At 38.6% G+C, this 24,115-nt stretch overlaps 1 protein-coding gene across 1 annotated transcript in view; it reads left to right on the plus strand.

The window, feature by feature from the left end:
• Nucleotides 1-24,115, plus strand: part of RIMS1 (regulating synaptic membrane exocytosis 1) — a 229,782-nt gene that overhangs the window by 159,577 nt on the left and 46,090 nt on the right. The window lies entirely within an intron of this gene.

Here is a 24,115-nt window from a genome sequence, read left to right on the forward strand (position 1 = left end):
TTACTGAAACCACACGTCCACCATCATCTTCATTTGGAAGTGTGTCAGCCCAGTGGCCATGGCAAGTGTGTGAGTGCAATGTTAAGTTTAAAGACAAAGTTCATTGAACTGCATTTTTTATGCACCTACTTTTGTTCTCCAGATACCTTCTAGAGATGAGAGCTATGAAGAACCTAGTAAGCGTATAGAAACTCAAAGGATGTGGCCCAATTTTAGCTGTCTCGCTAAACTAAGTCATTCAACTAGTATCCTTAGGTGTCTTTTGTATCCAGAAGAAGAATGCACAAATAGAATGCAGAATAGAAAAGCAAGATTCCTGCTCTGCATCACCTTTGGAAAGGGTGTCTCTGTCTCTTTCTCCATTCAGTAGATGAAAATGAATCCTAGGGCTATTGACCAGCAAGCTGAGTTAATTAAATTAAATGGAGAAATGTGACTGGAGAGTACTCCAGGGTTCAGATTTAGTAACCTGAAGTGAAATTGTGCTCTAACACTTCTGCATCAGCTAAAAAACACTGGTTAGTTATTTATATTAAGAGTGTGGTGTCAAATTTCTGAATGTGAAGTGTGCCAGCTTGAGACAGCGGTAGTTTTAGTTAATGTTCTTAGCCAATATAACCCATCATCACTCATATTAATGCATCTGTGAAAAGGGATATAAATTAAGCTCGTAGACATATGAAAATACAAGATACTGTCCTCTTTAGGGCTGTCATTAAGAAAGCAAACTGCTGTTGTAATTTTGTACAAAATATCACTAGATTTAAATGTGAGAAGGACAGAGGTTTCTGTCTACCCTACACATAGTGAGTGTAATTTGTATGCACTAACTTCACCACCAGTTCTGCCAGCACAAACAGCTTCCTGACCTCTCCTCCTAAATCCTAATAGAGAAAAGATCCTTTAAAAAGCTAACTACTGCCTTTTCCCCATCAATTCAGGCAGAATTGATCGATCTCTCTCTTCTCTCTTAATTTTCAAGGTTTGAGATTCTATAATTTCAGACAATGCATTCTGTATTATCCTATGTTTATAAATGTTATTTCTTTATTCAGGTAGTAAGCATTTTAAAACCTGGAAGCACATGTCTATCTTGTGGCTTTAAAGCATATGGGTATTAGCTATAAATGTGTAACAATTTGTGGTTTTTTCAGCAATGTTTAATTTTAATGAGTAACTCCTCCAGTTACACTGTATTCAAATTACATTGTGCTTTTCAAAATGTACAGCTTTTATAAAATAAAACACTACCATCTGAATAGCAAGGATAAAACTAGTTGATGCAGAAGAACAGAAATACTGTGCATCTTATTTGAATAGCTACATAACACTTGAGCTGTTCCTTGGGTGAAAAATCCCAGATTTAAAGTTTTATAATAATAGGAAACCTGAGAATGCTGAAGAAGTTGGTAACATAGGGATAATGAAAGCAAATCTTCCCTTTCCTTTAATCAATGACAAGACTGTGACTAAACCTTTTAAGGCAGAAGACCAATTTCATACTTACAGTATGTTTGTAATTGAATTACCTGTCAGAAAGCTGTGACATAACATGCATGGAATCTTCTGCTAATCTTCAGTCTGGAGATTTTGTTGATTAACAGTTCCAATAGGCTGCAAGAGGGAATTATGATTGATGCGAGTTCTAAATATAAGCATATAAAAAAGCTGCTTCATTTCTAATTTGTTTAGCATTTTCAGGTGGATGTTATAACAAATGGCTATTCGTGAATAAACTAGTCTGCATATGAAATTATTCCAAACACCTTTCATGTTACTATCCTGGGAAGTCTGGTTGACTGCCATGCTCTCTAGTGAAAGTGCAGGCAAATATCAGGAACTTTTGTTCTGGGAACAAAATGTTCCCTGAATTTTGGGAACAAAGAGTTCTGGGACTTTTGAATCAGAATCAGACCTGTGAATCTGGCTTGCCATAGAATTTGGAGTTGGTGTGTATTTCATGACTGAAGTCAGGTTACCAGTCGTTCTTTATGGACGTTTGCTTTCACCAGTCACAGTCTTTACGCATTCATAATGCAGTCAAGCAGTACTCTGTGTATGCTACAGATGTTCCTGTATATGACTCAGGAACATTTCTCACATCCTAAATGAAGCAGAAGGAAATTCTTCACAGTTTAATGCAAATGATTGATAAATAAGAATCTATGTTAAATACATGGTGATTAATCAGCACCATACGGGCTTGATCAGACAAAGAAGGACATTTGCTCACTTCATTAAAAATTATGCCCAATGATGTCACTGCATCACTTTTCTTTAGGGGCCTGTTTATGCATGGATACCAAAGATAACCTGGACTTCGTGGTGAAGTCAAGGAGGGAACTGTTGTGCATGGTGGATGTGAGCTGGAGGTTTCTGTTCTGGAGGATTTAGCAAGTTGGCTACCATAAATCTGATTGAACAAAATCTGCCAAGTATGTGAAAGACTAGATAACTCCTTTTAAGGTGAACTTCTCTCAAATTTCTGGATTTCAAACAAATTGTCACTGCATTAGGAATATCCCAGTTATTATTCATTTTAAATTTGAAAATTGCATCTTTAGTAAGAACTGTATTTAGTATCGTCACATCTTTAGTAAGAATTCTATTTAGTGTCTTAATAAATGTATGGTATACAATAATATAATTAGCTATATGCCATATTTACATCTGGTTTACATGCATTGCTTAAGTTCAGTTAAAATATTTTAAATAGGCCTATCAAAGAAAGAGGGTAATATAATAGGTTGTAACAGTGGATTTAAACCAGTCTCAATTTCTTTTACATATTATACCATGCCACCAAATGGCTTATATCTCAAAATTATATATGCGTCTTGGGATTCAGGTATGTTCTCTGTACATTACTGAAGGAAAAGAACAACTTTGGCTCTCTCTGAAAAACCTGTTCATTCCCAATTTCCAGAACGGCACACACAATTTGCATGTAGCATTTCAGTACGCTAGAACTTCAGCATTAATACACTTGGCGCACACAATTTGCATGTAGCTGTTATGCTTTCAGTACGCTAGAACTTCAGCATTAATACACTCCAGCTTTGAATCGGGAACAATGGAGGAGAAAAATGACAACACATGATCAAGTGAGGAATTGGTTGGTGAGTTGGCAAGCAAAGGGTGCAGGGTGATGTAAACAGGCAGGACCTTGTAATCAACAAAACAGGGCAGGAAAGAGCCCACCCCAAGTGTATGCACACCAATAAGGAGGTGCTTCAGAGGAGAGCATTTACGGGAAACTCTTGTACATTTTCTGGGAGATCAATATAGCTGGGTGGCTCTCTAAATGGCCTGTGTGCTAGTGCATGGGGAATAAACGAGGAATTAGAGGTATGTTGTGCAGCTGCAGAGCTATGATCTCATCAGGATCACAGACATATGGTGGGATGTCTCATGTGACTGGAGTGCTGCGATCCATGGAAGCACAGCAAGGGAGGAGTGTTGCCCTTCATGTGAGAGAGCAGAAAGCTCTGCCTAGAGTTGAGTGATGAACCAGCTGAGAGTTTATGGGTCAGGACTAGAGGGCCAAACTGTGTCATGTTGTTGTGGGTGTCTGCTATGGACTTCCTGATCAGGAAGAAGAAGTAGATGAAACCTTCTTCCAACAACTGGAAGAAGATTCACTTTCACAGGGTCTAGTTTGCATGGGGAGCTTGAACCATCGTGGTATCTTCTGGTTAAACAGGCACAAGCAATCCAGGAAGTGTCTGGAGCGCACTGATGACCAGACAGAAAGTCTGGAGCAAGGACTCAGCAGAGGATGATCAGGTCAGGGAACATTTAAACAAACTGGACACACACAAGTTGATGTCACCTGACAAGATGCGGCCTAAATGAGCTGATGCTGACCATTGCAAGGTCACTCAATAATCTTTGGAATGTCATGGCAACCAGGTGATGTTCTTAAAGACTGGAAGAAAGAAATTGTCACTACTCTCTTCAAGAAGGGCAAGGGGGATCTGAGCAACTATAGGCCTGTTAGCCTCAGCTCAACCCCTGGGAAGGTGATGGAACAAATAATCCTGGAAACCATTTACAAACATACAGAACAAGACTGTGAATAGACAGCATGAATTTACAAAGGGGAAATCATGCCTGACCAGCCTGATAGCCTTCTTTCATTAGTTGACTGATTTGGTGAATGAGGAGAACAGCAGATGTTCTCTATCTTGTCTTTAGTAAGGCTTTCAACACTCTATTCCATCTCTCACCCTCATAGACAAACTGAGGAAGTACAGCCTAGGTAACAGTGAGCCAGGCTGAAAACTGACTGAACGCCAGGCTCAGGGGGTTGTGATCTGTGACACAAAGTCCAGCTGGAGGCAAATCATTAGTGTTATATGCCTCAGGTCAAATGTTGTGGCAGGACTGTTTAACATTTTCATAAGTGACTGGGATGATGGAACAGGGTGCGCCCTCAGGTTTGCAGACAACAGAAGACTGATAGGAATGGTTGATAGGCTAGGTGGGTGTGACACTATTCAGAGGGGTCTCGACAGGATGGGGAAGTGGGCCAATAAGAACCTCATGAAGTTCAACAAGGGAAACACAAAATTCTGCATCTGTGGAGGAACAACCCCGTGTACTATTACACACTGAGGGCTCACAACTGATAGCAGCTTTGCAGGAAAGAGCCTGGGATCCTTGTGGACACTAGGATCAACCGGAGCCCAGAATGCCTCCTTGCAGCAAAGGTGGCCATCCTGAGCTGCATTAGGAAGAGTGTTGCCAGCAGGCTGAGGAACATGATCCTTCCCCTCAGCTCTAGCGAGACACATCTGAAGTTCTGAAGCCGGTTCTGGGCTCCCCAGTACAAGAGACATGGAGCTACTGGAGCAAGTCCAGCAAAGGGCCATAAAGATGATGAAGGAATTAGAGCATCTGTCATACAATGAGAGGCCAAAAGATCTGGGCCTGTTCAGCCTGGAGAAGAGAAGGCTCAGGAGGATCTTAACAATGTGCATAAATGCCTGATGAGAGAGAGTAAAGAAGATAGAGCCAAACTTTTCTCAGTGAAAGGATGAGAGGCAATGGGCACAAACTGAAATAAGGGAAATCTTCTTTAACCATTAGAAAAACCTTTTTCCTGCACAATTTATTGAACAATGGAACAGGTGGCTCAGAGATGTTGTGCAGTCTCAATACTTGGGGATATCCAAAACCCAAGTGGATAATGGCCCTGAGCAACCTGCTCTCATCAACCCTGCAGCTAGCAGGAGGGTTGGACTCAGCAGTCTCCAAAGATGTCCTCCAACCTCAGCTATTCAGTAATTTAGTGAATAATGTGTTGGGTAGGTGAGTATGCTGTATCTGGAAATAACTTCTAATTCAAGTCAGATTGGGATTGAAGCTAAATGAAAGTAAAATACTTAGTTATAGAATGCAAAGTAGATGGCAGTTAAGAAGTGTTCTCTTCAGCACCCTGCTCCTGGCCTTTCCTCTGCAGGCTCTCCTTGCCACAGGAGGAAATCTCAGAAACTTAGGTCTTTTTTCTGTCCCCTCACAGTTTTGATTAGCAATACTTGCCGAGAGGGAAAACCCAGTGAATCCAAATTAGCTTTCAGCTCTAACTGTAGTTTCCAAATATACTTAATTTTTTTTTTACTGAAAAGGAACTGTCTGCTAATTAATGACTCTGCTGTTCATTTCTTTCTTTTAAAAGGAATGAACTTATTAAAGTTGGGTTTGACCATGACTGAAGATTTGCACCAGAAATCTGAATGTCACTGTAAAACTGAAGGTGACACAGCTTGCATGTCATGCAACATTAACTTTTGGGATCCGCAATTTTTCCTCAACTCCAAGGATTCTTTCAATTTGTCAGCAGGGATTAGAAGTACCCACTGCTTTGTCTATGCCAGTCTCTGAGAAAATAACCAACTGTTCCTTCTGCTGATGGTACTCTCATGCAAGGAGCTAACTAGAAATGAGGCCATTTAAATAGGGGTTTTTTTCAAAGCATTTGGGGACTTTACTAGTTACTGTGACAGTTCTGAAAACTTGTGCTTCTGGAGGGGGGGAGTCTGCTGGCTTTATGTAAATGTAGGAGACTCCCTAGCACAGGATAGTGTCACCTTCCATATGCTGTTGTACTTTTTTGTTCTGTTAGTTACTGTGGAGCCAGCTTCTTCAAGCTCTTAAGGTGAATGAGCTTGAAAACTCTAAACCAGGCAAAGACTGCCAGTGACTCAAATAAGACCTCTTCCCTTCCCTGCTCCTAGACTTGCCCAAAGACATTCTACTTGGACTTCATTGGGAAATCGTGAGTGCTGGCTGGCTGCTTTTCTGTGCTTGTAACTCCCTCTTATTTAGTAATATTTGTACACATAGATCCCTCTGTCTTTTCAGAGTTTCATTTCATGCTGCTTATTATGCTATTCTCTTCCATAAAATGCTCTCTGTCTTTAGTGTGGAGACAGATGAAGTAGCTGGAGGTTTGCCATCTCATTGAGGACAAACAGCAGCAGCATTGATGTGCAGAAGATCTCTCAAAGAGATGTAGCCAGGTCTGGATTGGAAATAGATTTTCTCCCTTTGGTTTTCCGTCCTCCCACATAGTACATTGGAGCCAGTTTAATGCAATTTATAGTGATGAGGGAGAATGGAGTAGAGAGAGTCTGAAGGGTCTTCTGACCTCTTCTCAGCCTTCCCAATAGTGCTGTCTGTTACCATCATAAATGTATGTATGTGATGTGACCTCTGCAATAAAGTTGTTCCATCCTTCCCCCACCCTCTGTTTAGACTAGGGCTGCATCCATCCTTGTCAGCTCGCTAATTCACTTGAAATGCAGCAGTACTGCACCACAGAGCCAGCTGAATGAAGTTTAACTTCATGCCATGACAGTCAAGAAAAACCTAACACACCAAGGCTTTGCATAGATTTCAGTTGATGAGACTGAGTTCTGTGTTGAAATAAAGAAACCAACTCATTTCATGTTAATTACAGAACTAATTAAAATCTGTATATTGAATTTGTGCTACAGCGTACAGAGTGTAGATAAGATTCTTCACTCAGAAAAAAACCAAAATGTAAAATCTTTTAATTATTATTATTATTATAGATATTGCAGACAGAACTAGTGGAGAAACACCAGAACACTGCAGTTTATTCATCAATAAAAGCAAATCTTCTGGAGAACGGGAACAAATTTGCAGGTAGTTTCAAACTGGCTTTGTGTGGGATATTCACTGTGCCACACTCATGATCTAAACCTAGGAGAGGATCCTGAAAACGTGTTGAATATTACAGATTTTTTTACCTTGCATATGTTTGATCCCCTGTTCCTTATAAAACCCTGTTTAAGGGCAAGTTCACGTTATATAAAGAGTTGAGCTATATAAATTTTCAGGGAAATACACAGTACTGTAGCTTAGCATGAGACGGATCCATCTGGGTGTACTAGGCCAAATTGGATGTTCCTGATTTTCATGGCTCTCACTACAGTAATTCTCATAAAAATAAATATTATTCTAATTGTGCAAGATGCTATCAACCTAGATTCTCGTCTGGCAAAGGAGACACTGTCATGCACTTGGAAGCATGGTGGTTCCTCCTTCTAGTATTTTGAGGGCCTTCAGGGAGTCATACTAGGAGACATGGTAGATCCATCTTGTGTACTGTATATGCTGCAGCACTGCCAAACAGATGAAAAAAAAAAAATATCTAATTCCTTGCATACCTCCTGCATGCTTAGCTGTGTGCCATCATGTGTTAATGATCACAGTGTTGTAGCAGTGTGCTCATCTGGGTCTCTTTCTCAGTAGAAGTAGATGTTAGCAATACAAGAAGGGCTAGATCCCAGCAACTACAAATCTCCACAGCTTCACAAACAGCGGTGTGGCAGTATCAGTCTGCATCATGTTGAAAATCTGGTCCTTAATCAGAATTTTCAAAAGGGCGTTTCTTGCTTTTGTGGTTAAATTCTGCCACATGCAGCATTTCAAAACATCACTGTGGAAGGTCTGTTCCACATTTCTTAGGCCTAAAGCACTGCACAGTCAATTACGTACCTGTAGCAGCACCAGAAGTTATGAATTCTGTTCCATATATATTTACATATGAATCAGATCAGCCTTACTTTTTGGAAATTTTAACTCCAGATTATTACAGGTTGTCACATTTCTAAAAAACCTTGGACTAAGTTCTCATTTGCTATTCGTCTTCCGTATTATATCTGCTTCAAAGCCTGCATAGCTAAGCACTTGCAAATTATAGATGGTGGCAATTGTAATTTATCAGCTAGACTGTGTATCATCAGAATCCATACTTCAATATGATTTTTTTAATCAACTGTCAAAGCCCCAGTGTGAAGGCGTTCATTGAAACAATACTCGTTTCTGTTCATAATATGAACTGGCATGGCTTAGGGGAGATAATACTGAAGTTGTCCTCTTTTCTGAAGCTTTCTTTTCATTTTCACTATTTTTAATGTTCAAAAGGATAAGAGAGTTCCCAATTTATTTTTTAAATTATGTCTCTGAAAATTAAGCTAGACTGAAGACTATTTCTTGACCTGAGTATTTCTTCTTCGTGAAAACTTGTAGATCCTTTAATTTTCAGGTACAATTTTTTTGAAGGTGACTAACCTGTACTTCCCATAAGTGTGAAATCCTTTATCTTCTATATAAACAGGAATTCCTCCTTTCTAAGAAAGAAATATGAGATACTAGCACTGAGCTACACTGCTTAAAGTAATTAATATATTTATAATGCAATAATGTATTTATTTTGTGCTTAAGTGTACAAATAGCAGAAAGATTATCAGAAATAAGTGGTTCTTCCTTCTAATTTGAATCATTAAATCATACTGATTTTAATAGATATTGTAGTTCAGAATCAAATTTCAAGTCTCACACTTTAACCTACATGACTGACTTTCAGGTTTTGAGTTACAGTTCAGTAAGCTGTAACTAAAAAACTGTAACATTTGTCAGCATATGAAGTCTCTCAACTTCCTAGGAACTAAGTATCTATTTTCTAACCAGTGTGTAGCAACTGCATTTTGTTATACTGTTCTGTTTTACATTATAGTCCTCTAATGCTAGATGGCTTTCAAGGGCCACAGTTTAATAACCTATGTAATTTCTTACTTTAATAATATATTGACTGGAACTGTATTCTTTAAAGTTAGATAAAAAATGACTTGTTTCTGTTGTTGGCCCTTCTTCAAAAGTGTCTCCTGCTAGTGGGGCCAATGCACAGTGTTCCCCAGGATGAAATTTATTGAATGACTTTCTGTTTCTAGAACCTTTTGTGGTCCGTTTTTTCAGCTTAGACTGATGGGGGGGGATTTTGTTTGCTTCTAAGTGGAAGAGAGAATTACCTTAAACTGCTTCACCTTAAAGAAAAATCTATTGCTGATTTTCATCCTTCCCTGGAAACATGGGGCCAGTCTCTCCACTGTTTCTTTGTCATACCCCAAAAATAAAATAATGCAGGTAATACAAGAGACACTTCACTGTAGTTTGATTCTTCTCTTTTACATAGGTAACTTCCACAGAAATCCAGGGTCGTACTCTGTGTGTGACCCAGAGATTCTAATAGGGTAGAAAAACAGAAAATTTTTTATCTTGCACACTCTTCCTGGTTTAATTTTGCAGGCCCTTAGAATTTAGATTAAGGAAGGAGAGAGTTTTGCAGAGGCAGATCAGACATCTAGCTCAAAGAGTCATCAAAACAGAAACATTATGACTTAACAGCCCAATTTGGCCTAATGTTGAGGCCAGTTTCCTCTTCATGGAAAGAAAGGAGGTTTTGGTTCGAGGCACTATTACAGAGCTCAAATTGCTGGGATTCCCTGATGAACTGGGGTCTCAAAATGTTTAGTCACTCTGTACGCTGACAGTCAATGTCACCAAGGGGCAGCCAGCAGAGCACAGTGGTCTGGTTCTTTGTCAGAAGGTCTCTCTTCATGCTGTTTGCCTTTGTCACGTTGACGTTTGTACTAAGATGGATATTTGGGGAAAATTTGCAGGGAATTGGGCATTTGAAGTGTATCTTCATATGAGCAAGCTTAGTTGTGCGACGGGAGGGGAGAATAAATGGGGAGTTTACTAGTTTTTCCTGTTGCACAATAGTAACAAGCATTAATGAGTGACCATCAGCAGTAAAGGGAAGGGAAGGATAGTGAGATACAGACTACGTGTGCCAGAAGAGCCAAATGGTTTCAATGAAGGATGAATGAGCATTCCCCACAAACAGTGAAGGGCTGTGATTAGTGATTTGTACACAGGTTCAGTGAAGTACATAGTCCGTGAGGCACCACACATGCTTTGCTGGAAAGAGAGGTTCAAGGCCATTGCAGCACTTGCGCTGAATCAGGAGGTTAACACTTGTTTGTACGTTTTATTCTGTCTGGCTGGACTTCTGCATTGTATTCAGCACTTGCATGGAAGTCAAGCATTGTCAAGCACTTTTCCATTCCCATGCTTCAGGAATTAGACTCTTCCAGAATTTGTCTTAACAAGCTAATTGAGCACGTGGCAATAGTGACCATCTGCTTTGATTTCCCCAATATTTTTTAACAATTATTTATTTATAGTTTATAAATACAAGCTATTAAAGTCAGTATTAGAACTAAGATACTATACTGCTTTAGCTTTTTTACAGCATGACTATAACAGTAATGGAATTCCAGTTTGGTATTAAAAAAGACTGTTATAAATACCAGAAGGCAACTGTTATGTTTATGACACTAATTATATTGCTGATGATTTGCCTGTGTATGACTGTTTCTTTGTAGCCAAGGTTTCTGCTGTAAACAAGACATTTAGGGTCACTAAGTAGAGGCTCTTTTTCTTATCTAATGTAATAAGTAACATTTATTGTGCAGTTGATTCAGTGGTTTATAGTTCTGTGTTTAAACACTGAGTGAGATTAATTAGTTGATATTGCCATGGAGAACGTCTTCCCTCCCATAGCTAGAATGGGAGCATCCATAATGTAGCCAGTGCTGCTGACAGACTGAAGACTTTCCATGGGTCTTACTACTAAAAAGAAGCAGTAAAAGCCTTCATTGGATTCATAGGTATATGTCTGCTATGTTTTCAGAAGATTCCTTTTCATCTTGGAATTTTCCATTGCAAAGTTTTTATTTAAAAATCAGATGTTTAAATTAACATTTTACTATGTGACTGGTGTTAGCATTTGTTCAATCCCAAGAGCCTGTCACTATTAAAAATGCAGAGAATGTCATATGGGGTAGGGTTATAAGAAGCAGTATCTTTCAAATCATAGGATGCTTTAAAATCATCAATGAAACTTACCCACTCCATAGTTGCTAATCAAACTCCTACTGCAAGCATAAAATGAGGTGAAATCAAGACCATCAACAGCGGATGCTAGACTCAATCAGTTTTTTGATGTAGGCTTTCCACATTTAGTATGCTCATTTGCACTGTGTATTGCATCCCTAAGTACGTGAGTGTGTCCCTGGTACATGTGTGCATGAGTGCTGTGCTCACAAAAGATAGAGAAGTGATAACTAAAACACGGAGGGTTGATAAAAATAAATTAATCAAACTCAATTCAACTTTAATATTTACTGCAGTGAAAAGACCATGCATACAAGACATTTTGGAATAACTCAGTTAGTGGAGGGTCACAACCTGGCAGCCTACACTGCAGTCACCTCCCTCCTCCACTATATCTCCATGATCTTCCCCTAGCCAGAGTGTCCACCTGGCAGACCAAAGAGAATAGATAAGTACTGGGATCATACAGCAGCCTTTCTTCAGCAGGGCACCTTATTTAATGTAGCTCTTATCTGCCTAGTTATCAGACTTCACAAAACTTGGAAAACGTTGGTATCTTTAGCTCCTTCCCGAGGGATCAGTTCTGGTTGAAATTCACCTCCATGAGCCAGGAGGGGAACAACTGATAGAAGCTGTAAGGATTGCATGAGGAACACAGGAAACAAAGCTAAAAGCTCAGAAATTTCATATCTGAGTTGAAAAATGAAGTTCACTAGTTTTTGTCTTTTTTCTGATTTGGAAGTTTATAAGCCAAAAAGTAATTGGACTTTCCAAGGAGAGCGTGATAAATAGCACTTGAAACTCTTTAACAAGTCTGTACTCAAGATAGTGATAAATTTTTTCAAGCATTAGTAAACTTTTTATGATTAATTAGAACATTATGGTCTGGATAAACATTAGCATAGTGGTAACATGTTAAACCTGGGTTTAAAAAGCACACTAGTTCATCTTTTTATTTACAAGCTGGGCGTTTGACTATTTTGCATGCTTAACAAACTGATGCCTTTATTCAGCTTTCCCCGAGAGGGGTAACTGATGCTTGTCAATACAGACAGGTCTTTTAAATGATTACACTACTCTTCAATTTTTTACATGCACCCAAAGTTCAAGCTGATGGAAAACTTGTCAGTCTTCAGTGTAACTGTGTTGAGTAGTAGTGGTATGACTGCTACTTTGCTTAAAATACAACAATTTAAAATTGAGAAATATGGATGGAAGACCAAACAGCCCAAGTGAAATTGTCTTGAAAGGTAATGCAATTTTAATATAGTGCAAAATGCAGCTTGTGACTAATGCACATTTCCTAGCAGGGTTAGCAAAGACTAAGAGCTTCACAGATGTGGTCAATTGTGTTCTAGCTGTCATCAGATCTGAGAAATGAAGCAGCATCTTTTTAAAACTTCAGGATTGTAATAGTGTTCATTCTTGCAAAGAAAGAGTATTTATGCAGCAAAAAGCCTGCTCAAGACTTCTAGGCAAAGCCATAGGGATAAAACCTCTCTAGGAATCTTTTCAGCATTGGGCAGCTTTAAGACTTGGTCGTCTCGTCTGCATTCCCAGCTCTCTGAGAAGTAAGGAGTATGTCTACTCCTTTCTCAGTTTTTGTATAGGTGCATGGTTGACATACTCCATATGTGATTTTATGTATGTGTAGATAGATGCATGTGCAATAACGTCCTCTCTTCTTGTTTCTGGCTATTAGTATAATGCTGTTAAGTTAAAAAGATACATCTTTTTAGTAGGGACAGCTGTAACAGGACAAGGGGTAATGGTTTTAAACTAAAACAGGGTAGGTTTAGACTAGATATAAGGAAGAAATTCTTTACAATGAGGGTAGTGAAACACTGGAACAGGTTGCCCAGAGAGGCAGTGGAGGCCCCATCCCTGGAAACATTCAAGGCCAAGTTGGTTGGGGCTCTGAGAAACCTGATCTAGTCAGCGGTGTCCCTGCTCACTGCAGGGGGGTTGGACTAGAGGACCTCTAGGGGCCCCTTCCAACCCAAAACATTCTATGATTCTATGTTTTTGATAGGGGTATATTTAGATAAAATTCTTCCTGATTTAAATGACCTTATCTTGGCAATAAATTATCACATTGTGAGCTGGTCAGAATTTAAGAAAGCTAAAAGAATATAGCTAAGGACAGGTTACCCAAATCATAACACAGCATAAGAAACTCACATAGAAACAGGCAGTGGGAAGAAAAGGAAGGGATTTTTCCACCAACTCTGGCACTGGGGTATCATCGTGCTGCCTGTGCTGGACATATCCCTGCTTCTGGATAATCCCTGCTGTAATATCTGAAAGTATTTGTCTGTAACTTGCAATTTCAATTCCATTTTTCAGTTGATATAATCACATAGTGCATACACAGCTTTTCATATACAACAGCTTTATACCAGCATATTATCCCATGTCAGCAACTTGCTATGCCCAGACCAGGAGTCCTGCCTTTTGGGGCTCGTGAGGTTGGGCACATGACCACCAAGCGCAGCTTTGTGGCTTCTCACTCTAGAGCTATAGTGTTTACGGGAAGCTTTTGGTCCCTGTGTTACTTCACATCTTTGTATCAAGAGAAGACATGAATAGTAACAGCATAGTAACCATATGGACTGTTTTCTTTTGAACAAGAGCTGGAAGAGCATATATAGTAATTTGGTTTGAGAGCGATCTTTTGCATTAGTCTGTGATTTTATGGTTAGTCTCCGTGCCTCCAAATAACACAACATACGAGCTGGAAGAGAGATTTGAGCACAGGCAAGTATAAGAGTTCAGCCAGCATAGCGAAGGTATGTTTAAGTTCATCAGTAAAATTTACTCAGATGTAGGAAGTCAGAAATCTACAATTTAACAAAGTTTGGATGACTAATCAATTCACTGAATTGGCTGAATTTGGCTGGCGAAGCAATTCACTGAATTTCACTCACTGAAATGGGTCATGACCAGAAATGGAAGGAGGGCCAGGAAATTGGCCCAAAATGCTGTCAGAATAAATTTAAAATCACCAAAACACCTCAGTCTACAGTGCTTCAGCTGCTAACAGAAAGGAAAAACTTAACAGTTCTGATTTGTTAAGTTTATGGCTGTCACTCTTTAGTTCTTGATGTATTAGAATATAATGTGGTTTTATAAAAATTCACCCAATTATAAATGTAGCCAAAAATGGAAAGAAAAGAAAAACACATTTTATTGGTCTTAGACTGATGTATTTGTTTTTAAAAAATCAGGAGAAGGTGACTGAAAAATAGCAGGATTATTGCTTGCATATATGAATAAAATACTACTAAAATCAGTTCTACTGCTTACATGTGAAGGTTTTTGATGACATAAAGCACTAAATTGAAATTGATGTAATATAAAGAATACTTACTAAAGAAAACTTCCACAAAATTTATATGAAAATAATATGAAGAGTGTGAAGCTAAGTGCTGAAAGATCGGAAATACTAGAACCGAGCCTGCCTGTGTAAGCCTGGGCTTTTTGCGTGGAGACACTCATTTAATTAGTCTCACATTTCTCTCCATGGAAATTGGCTCAATCAGTGCATGATACGGGCCTGCTCCAGGAAGATACTATATGTAAAGAGTCAGTCATCTTTAAAACTCAAATTCTCTTTGTTACAGAAGCTAGAACTTGTTTAGAGAATGAGGGGGGAAGTGTAGGAAGAGAAAGGGTGGTCTCCTGGCTCAGCTAGTTAGTTATGACTCTGGGAAACTAATCTCTTCAGGCTTCTGCCCCAGAACTTTTATGTGATGATTGACAAGTCATTTCAAATGCGTCTTCACTCGTGATCATATGCTGCCTGTTGCATGTGAGTTTATTCTGGCTTGATGCTGTGGATTCAGTCCCCTCATCATGTGGAAAATTTGGAGCAAAATACATACTTGGTTCTTTAACATTCTGGTTTGTTTAACCCAGTTACATGGTAAAAGTTTGCACAGTTTCTGTGATTGCTGGGTTCACCATGCAAAAGGGGATGAATGGCACATGAAAAGGCACATGAAAAAGCAGTGTGCTTTCTCTGCAAAAGTGAGGGGATCGTGAGTTTTTTGTTGCTAAAAAGATAAGCTGATCTTCTCATGGGAAGGTCATGGTATAATACATACTTGTGATAGTACGTTGGAAAGGCTTGTGTTCAGGCTCAGGTATTTTGTCTTCAGAAAGAGCGACAAAAAGAATTTATTCCCCATGTCTTCTGCCTCTCTTCCTACTTCAGTATCACCACGAACCAGTCTCTGTCCTTCCAGGGATTATTGTCCATCTCACTTCTCTCTTGCATTCCAGTCAGACGACTTTGTCTTGAGTCCTGTCTGATGGCCAACAAGGAGGATGCAGCCTCCCTGCATCCTGGACAGTCCTAACTTACCCAGATCCCGAGTAGCTGAGAGAAGCTGGGAAACACTGGCTTTCTGCCTCTAGCCTTGAGGTGAAATAGTAATTTCTAGGAAATGTATGATCTATTTAGCAATAGGAGCTGTGAGTGAGTGCAGCGCCACTTGGGAATAGATAGCCTCTTGGTATTTTAACTGTTGATCTCTTCAAAGTCTCTTAACCTGAGAGTTAGGACTTAAAGATGTTTTACCAAATTTACAGATATTCAAAGGAACAGAAAACGGTTTATGCCAAATAGAAGGATCACCTCATTGGCATCTTTCAGTCAGGCACCAGCCATAAGTACTTCTTAAAGCGAAGTGAATTTATTTATTTGTTAATTGTGTGACAGTACGATAAGGCTTTTTTTTTTTCTTTATTTCCTCCAAAAGGACTAGACAGTTTGTCATGGTATTTCAGCTGGAACTTAGAATAAATAAAAAACCAAATTTAACCTTGGGCAGAAACCAGGCATGAAAAATTCCTACCTAATTTTTTAACATTTGACAAATTTGAGGAATAAATGTAACTAACAGGCAAGCCAATAACATTATAACTGGCTGGCATTTTGCATCTAAAATCTCCACAGTGTAAACATCCACCACAGTTCTTGAAGTAAATTGGCAATCCTACTTTGTTTCTGATTATCCAAATCACTGCAGCTCAAAACTGAACACCGAGACTGTTTCATGAACTAGTGCGCTTCTCCATTTCCTTAGAGAGCGAAACATTTTGAACTTCTATGGTGGATTAATTAATGTTGCTTCTTAGGTGATCTCTCCTGGGGCAAGGGCAAGCACATTCATGTAACCTGAGTCACAACTTTTGCTTTTTGGGGGGGAAATAAGAGGGCAATAGCCTCCAATGGAGGCAAGATACATGAAAACAGTTAATCTAAGCTGCTTAAAAAACACAGTGTGTCCTTTTCCCCCCCCCAAACAGTGTATTACAGATAGAAACTTCTGGTTCTGAGGTCATTTATGTACAAAACCAAGGTGAAGCCAGAGTAATTAATGTTCTAATTATTCATTATCTAAAGATAATGATTTTTTCCAATCCGTCCTAATAAACTGCTTTATGTGTCTGTCAGAGAGGGAGGGAGATGGAGTCTTTAATCCCTTCAGAACATCTGTACATGAAAAATGTACTACGGAGCATTGCTTTTGCATGTTTAATTATCTAATTATGCTTTCTCTTTCAAAGAAACTGTCACATTACCAGCAGCCTTTCTTAATGATTTGAAAAAGACTGCAAAATAATTTTAATTGGTATTTCATTTGATTATTGAGAAGTTGATTAAAATGAAATAATCATTCATAAACTTTTAGTATAAGAACATTGCACTAACATTTTTAACAGGCAGTACACGTTATTTTTAGAATGAAGGAAGTAGGAAAATAGTTTTAGCTGTGGCACAGACCTCAGACCACTTTCACACTTGCACCACTTGCACAGACCACTTGCATTATCTTCATCTCAGTTTAACTTCTTAAAAACGTTTTCTGTATTTGCTTTGTTAGTCCTGTCCTTCCCCTGTTCCATTTGGCCTTTCAGACTTCCCTCCTCCCTTCCGTTTTGTGGCTGTTGCCTGTTGCAGTTATTTACTTTTGCAAAGGAGCAGTAAGCAATCTATTTCATAGTAGTGGTGTAGCCTTTTTACACAAAGAGCAGTCAGGTCACTGGTACTTCAGTACCTGGCGCTTTGGAGGGGAAAAAGCAATACAGTGTGTTGCAACAGGGAAAATAACATGTTATTGCTGAATGTTATAGTAAGAAAGAAAAACTGGTGAATTCAGCTTTCTTGCCACTGAAGAAAACTTCCTCCGTTCAGTGGTGAGCATAAAAGCCCTCCACTTTTTTGTATTTGTCGTGCACCACCACGCCGCCCAATACCTCTTTTCTTGATACAGATGTAACGTTTACGTGCTTGCTATGTTCGGTACTAGAACTTAATGTCTACATGCCTATTTGCACTCCAGTTCAGGTCAACTGAGCTGTTTGCCCTTTGATTCCCATTAGCCTGTCCACATCAGCACTAACAGCGATACTTAACCCTGAGCAGCATCCCTGCAGTAACTTAACCTCTTTTGTGTTGGCTTCATTTTACGATTCACGCGATTAGCTGGCTTCAGGCTGACCGGGCCATGGGTATGCACAAGCAGACACACAGGCTTCTGCATACAGAGGTGATTACTCCGCTCGTTTCAAAGAATATAAATTAACTTGCTGAAACATTCTTGGAAAGTAGTTAAAATCTGCTGATCTTTTATAGTATTCAGACTTAGATTCTGAATTCTTACTCTTTCATTTCATGGAGAAATGCTAGTTTTACAGGTTTAGAAAATAGAGATCTGTCAGAGCTGTGAATCTTGCACAGTTCACTGGTCAGTGTGTTACTGAGAAAGGTGTTTTCGCAAAACAGATTCTGATATTACACTCCAACATGGAAATTTCCTGATCTTCCAAAGCAGGATGTTAACCGGCTAAGCTCCCAGAGGAGACTGCTGTAATGAAATCTTCCCCAGCCCTTGCCTCAGTGAGAGTTTACAGATTGAACACAGATGGGGCTGGGACTTTGTCATTCCAGAGGCAGTATCTCTGTCACCGAGTGGCACTTCTTTACAATATAAGAATATTGTCAAGAACGGATATAATTTACAGGAGTTGCTGAATTTCAACTATCCTAATACGCCAATAGGACTCTAATATGGTGACTTCACAGGAAAAGCAAGTTTTTTCTGATTCTAATAGCCACTTCGTGCATTTAATATATGATCGATGTGCATATTAGATCAATATGTAATTCCAGTCGGTACAGACTGTACAAAACGATTGTTTCATTGAATCAACCAACTTCTGTATGGTCTAAAAAAGTCTCTTGCCTTACTAGAGAGAATGTTAATATGGGATGTGTTTTTGTCCTTTGGTTTGTAAAGCACCATGTTTGAATTAATTTATGAAATACCATAAATGGTACAGTAATTAATCTTGCAGCAAATGCTATATATCATATGTAAATATAGCTATATATTCTAAGACTGGCAGAACAATCTGTGGCTAGGTAATTTAGAGTTTGGATTTATTAGTTATATATCATACAACACTAATAGCAAGGCTTAGTTTATTTTTAGAATTTAGCGTTCCTTGTTATAAAGGAGTGCTCATCTTCCCTTTGGTCCACAACTATTACATGTTTAGGAGGTTATTAGTATTCATGAGCTACCTCATTGTAAAAGGGTGCCAGAGGGGCTATGAATTAGGACGTGATTCTGCATTCAGCAGAAGAGAAAGGAAGCTTACTAGCTCATGCTGGTGAGGGCCAGGGTTTCTGTCAAAAGATTCAAGTTACTGCAACTGTGTGGGAAGAACTTACATTAAAATATCACCTATACAGCAAGGAAATCAGGGGGGTAATTATTTACTCATGGCTTGCATTATTGGAAAAATGGATGGAGTAAAAATGAGTGTTCGTGAAAATAAATACCTGAAGTATTTTTTTATAAATCATCAGTAAGCCTAAGAGAAGGAAGGAAATACTGTAATTTTAGCAATGGCTAATCACTTAAGATTTTTTCTGTAAAAGGATATACTTCCAGATATTATAGAGGTGAGTTTATGGGCAAAGCTTGTTCTAGCTTCCTGTGTCATATTATCTTTCTTTTTCAGGTGATATGTACTATTGGCAGGCATTTTATGTAGTTACTGAGAAATACTAAGTGTATATCTATATACTAATTTTCTCAATCCAAATAATTTATCCAGTATAATTTTATGCATCTTGAATATATGTATTAGATATCTGTATGTGGAAAGATGTACAATGATTTAATACATGTAACTGGCTTTGTTTCAATTCTATATAGTTGTGTATGCTATGGTTTAATATAAGCAGGTACAGTCCACAATGTCCTTGTAGTGCATTCATTTTATAGAATTTACCTCAGAGTCAATTTTTATGGGAGCTTGTAACTCAAATTACTCTTTGAATAAGCTTTTTTATCTTAATAGTTCATTCTTTGTCCCCACAGATGCAACTTCCAGGTAGCAGCAGCTTGCAAAACTGAAAGTGCTGCTTTCTTTCACAATTCTGATGGCTGACATGTAAATACAGTCTTGATTTTTGCCTTGTGTAGTACAGATACCACTTTAGATAGGATCCGTCTCAACTACATAAGTTTCAGCAGGAAAATTATTCCCCCGGTAAAGGGAGCGGTGGCTTCGCAGCTGATGTGGGAGCCCGGGGGCAGTGGGTGACCCTGGTGCTGAAGGGCAAGTCAAGGGAGCCCGGGCTGGGGGCAGCTCTGCTCCTGCTGGGGTTGAAGGGGTTTTGGCTTTAGTGGTTTACTTCAATTTTAAAAAAAACAAAACAAAACAAAACAAACAAAACCCCCCAAAAAACCCACCAAAAATCAAGAGACTTTTTCTGTGCTAAATATCTGTGAAGTAAAACAGAGGCACAGATAGATTGTCCATAATTACACATTGATGATGTTGTTATGCCAATAATTAGAAATGGCATGAGATTTTTGCTGAACTAGTCATTGAAAGAATTGCTAAAGATGGTAAAATAGTTTTCAGTAAAAATGTAGTGAATTATTTCATTTAGAAATAAATGGAGTATACTGATAAATGTGTTGCTTTTAGTTATCCTGCTACTGAAAACTATTTATTTATTGTGTTATGATAACTAGGTTTGAATCAACAATGTAACTTTGTAATTTATCAGTTTTAGCCACAGCCCTGCAAAAACTTGCCTCTGCATTTAAATGATTGTGTCAATAATCCCAGCAAGTCCAGTAACAGAAAATAAAATTTTAAGTATGTTATTATCAGAAGGGTTAAGTGCAAAAGGATATATGTAAATTCATGTGGGTGTTTTGCTTCTTTGTGCTTCACAAATGAAACTCAAACCATATTGAAAAAAGTAACAGTGTGAGCTAGGAGCTGTTTCTCCAAGTGATAGCCAGTAATGAAATGGAAAAATACCATGTTCTAAGGGTACACAATTAGACGGTAGAAGAGGACTGAATTTTAAATGCCCGTTCTTTTGATACTGTTCCAATTAATGTCAAATAATAAACTAACTCAAGGATTAGATGAACGCAAAGGAATCTTAATCTGTTTGCTTAGTTATGACAAGGGGAAGTACTGGACAGCTGTAGGATTTGATCCTTGGTCCTATCTCATTAAGCCCATTTCTAGCAAATGAATAGCTCTTTCATATGAGAAGTACACTAGAACATATTTCCTAGGAAAGTAGGACTTGATATTTGCAAGGTAAAAACAAGTACAAGATTAATTTGAATTCCAAATATCTCAATCTTTTTTTTTAACTAAGGTGAATATTCTACATCCCCGTCACAAAGAATGAAAATAGAAATTTATGTGGGTCTTTGAAAAAGCAATTTATTTATTATTCAGAAAGTATTCATAGTCCTTGAATTAGGGAATTAATAAATCAAAAATGGGATTTTCCTAAAGTTATGATTCTACCGATTTTTATTTCTCGGTCAGTGGACATCATTGTCTCCTCCACTCTTATTAAATAATATGAGATTAGAGCATGTCAGCTCCATTGTACAAAAAAAAGTGAAGACTGGGATAAAAACATCCTAAGATTTATATACTCACAAACACTTGAAATTCAGCAAAGTCAATAGAATGATAAACAATTATTTCTTTAATTGCATGACAGATGTTATAGTCCATTAAACTTCATTGCTATAAATGATACATTTATAGATTAGTATGTCAACAAATGTCAGTATAGTTCAAATGTCAACGGATGCTCTCAAAAGAAGTATTTTCAGTTTCTTCCCTCTATCTTACTAAAGTATTGATAAATAAACTCAAGAGTTCCAGAATTGATGAGAACTCCATGGCTCAAAACGGGAACAAAATGACTACAGAAAGCTTTGAGTAGGGGGCATCATCAGCATCGCAGAAATAGTCACAGAAATCCAATTCCAAGTGCTGGCGGAAAGGAATTATCAATGTGGAAAGGAATTACCCATGTGGAAAGGAATTACCCATGTCTAATCAAAGTAGAAAGTAGGACCCCTGAAAATGAGGCCTGTGTGATTCTGCCCCCTCCAAGTATCAGGCTGTATTTTTGGTCTACCCCTCTTGAAATGGCAAGGTGTCTCCTCCTCCAGAGAAGCAAACCAGTCAACAGCATTGCCTTCTGGCACCCTATGGGCACAAGTGTGGGGCCTTGTTTCCTCAGCAGAGGAGGAAAAGGGACTCAGCATTGCAAACTGGCTGATGTAGGAATGAAGTTGGCACGCCCTGATATACTCAATTAGGGATCAAAGATTCTGGTGGCATAGATTCATAGAATCATAGAATGTTTTGGGTTGGAAGGGACCCCTAGAAGTCATCTAGTCCAACTCCCAATACAGGGACTGTGTGACAGCACGCTGAGCTAATGATGCAAGTTGTTTGCATATTCAGACAGTATCATCACACTGTACATTCGATCTCTAGTTTTAAGGTTTTCTTGATAGGTGTGCGAATTATTAACATAATTTCTTCTTAAAGAGAAAACATTTCCTAAGATTCTCTGGCCATAGCCAGGATTCTGTGCTAGAGCTATGGACCAATATTCAGCCCCAAAATTAAGGAAGATAAACTTCACTAAATCTCCTGAAATTGTAGAAAAATATTTTCAGAAGTTTCAGCATGAATTTTGTGATTTTCATCACTGCTTTTTAAAATTAATTTGCTATTTGAAAAATAATTACTCCTGTGTGGCAATCCCATTTCATATCTTTTCATGCTACAGTGTTTGTGGAGAGGTAAAGCAAGAAATCTGTGTTACTTCAAACAAAAGTAGCTGCTAGGTTAGATATTTTGTAAAGCTGAGGTTATTGCATTCTGTGAACAACAATAAAAATATCATTATTTAGGGATCATTGCAACTTTAAAAAGCAGCAGTATACATAGCCTATGAAGTAAACACCTGTACTACATTAGTAACATGATTTAGATTAAAGCCAAGAAATTAATATTTAGCTCCCTCAAGAAAATCAGTCTCTATTTTGAAAATGGGAAATGTTTTAGGGCATTTTTCTCAATTTGATACTATTTTTAAGTGAACAGAACTAGTTCGCCTTACACAAAACCTTTCCCTTGATATTTGCATATTTATGGAAGACAGGCTGTTTCTCTTTTTTTTTTTTTTTTTTTTTTTTTTTTAAATGACCGAAAAGTGCAGTTCAAATTCTTCCTAGAATGATTGAATACATATGTGTGCTCACATAAATGTCAGGGAGTGTGTGCTGGGAGGGATCTACAATAAAAACAAAGGAATTTTACATAGAAACATCAGAATACATATGTCCTATTTTTGCCATACAAACCCCAAAGCCAATCACTAAAGTCACAATGGGATAGGAGGGACCAAGAGAGAACTTATTTTAAGCTCAGTGTGCCTCAGGTGGTCCACTAAAATGTGCTCTTGAGTTCTTCAGTGCATCACAGCACCTTGTTCTGTGTGAATGTGGTAGCTGGTTTTTTATCTGAGCTTAACAGGAGCAGATCCTAAGTGCTGAACACAGTTAAATGCCTATGTGGAGATTGATAATGTCTGATAATTGATAATTAGGTGTCATCTATCCAAGAACTTTACCAGCTGCTTCTTCAAAAAGTATTGTCTATTTTTATCTGCTCTTACCTATGGTCACATATTAGTAAATCTAGATAACTCTCAGTAAAACATAATTTAGGAATACATTATTTTATACTTTCCTGGATCTGTCTTTGGACAGGACTGATTTAAGCTTTAGCAGGGCCCAGGTCCATGGAAGTCACAAGAAGTCAGTTCTTCTCCCATAGACCCCTTCATTTCTCCCTGGCAAGATTTCCTATCTGTCTGAAACTTACCATGACATAAAGAAGCCGGCGCACAGCAGGACTGTCACTCAACAAATAACTTCAAAGTTTGACTTCAAAATACAGACTCAATGAAAACAAAACCCTCTAAAATCAGTATGTTGCCAGTAGGTCTACTGATCGGCAATACAAGATCAGGGAATTTGCCACGTACTAGGCTGATTTAACAACTACATCTGAAGTGAATCAGGCTGCAGCTTAAAATTCAGGGTCTCTGCAGAGCGATAGCTGACTTGGTATTGCCATTAGGAAGCAGTCTGTTTGCAGTGGTGTCCAGCGACAGGACTAGGGGCAATGGATGCAAACTGAAACACGAGAGGTTTCAGTTGAATATGAGGAAGAACTTCTTCACTCTGAGGGTGGCAGAGCACTGGAACAGGCTGCCCAGGGAGGTTGTGGAGTCTCCTTCTCTGGAGATATTCAAAGCCCGCCTGGATGAAGTCCTGTGTAGCATGCTCTAGGTGAGCCTGCTTTAGCAGGGGGGTTGGACTAGATGATCTCCTGAGGTCCCTTCCAACCCTTACGATTCTGTGATTCTGTGATTAGAGCTGAGGCATCGCTTGGTCGTAGCAGTGTCAGG

Source organism: Egretta garzetta, unplaced genomic scaffold (genome assembly GCF_000687185.1).
Source record: "Egretta garzetta isolate BGI_Z169 unplaced genomic scaffold, ASM68718v1 scaffold584, whole genome shotgun sequence".
Taxonomy (NCBI): Eukaryota; Metazoa; Chordata; class Aves; order Pelecaniformes; family Ardeidae; genus Egretta; species Egretta garzetta.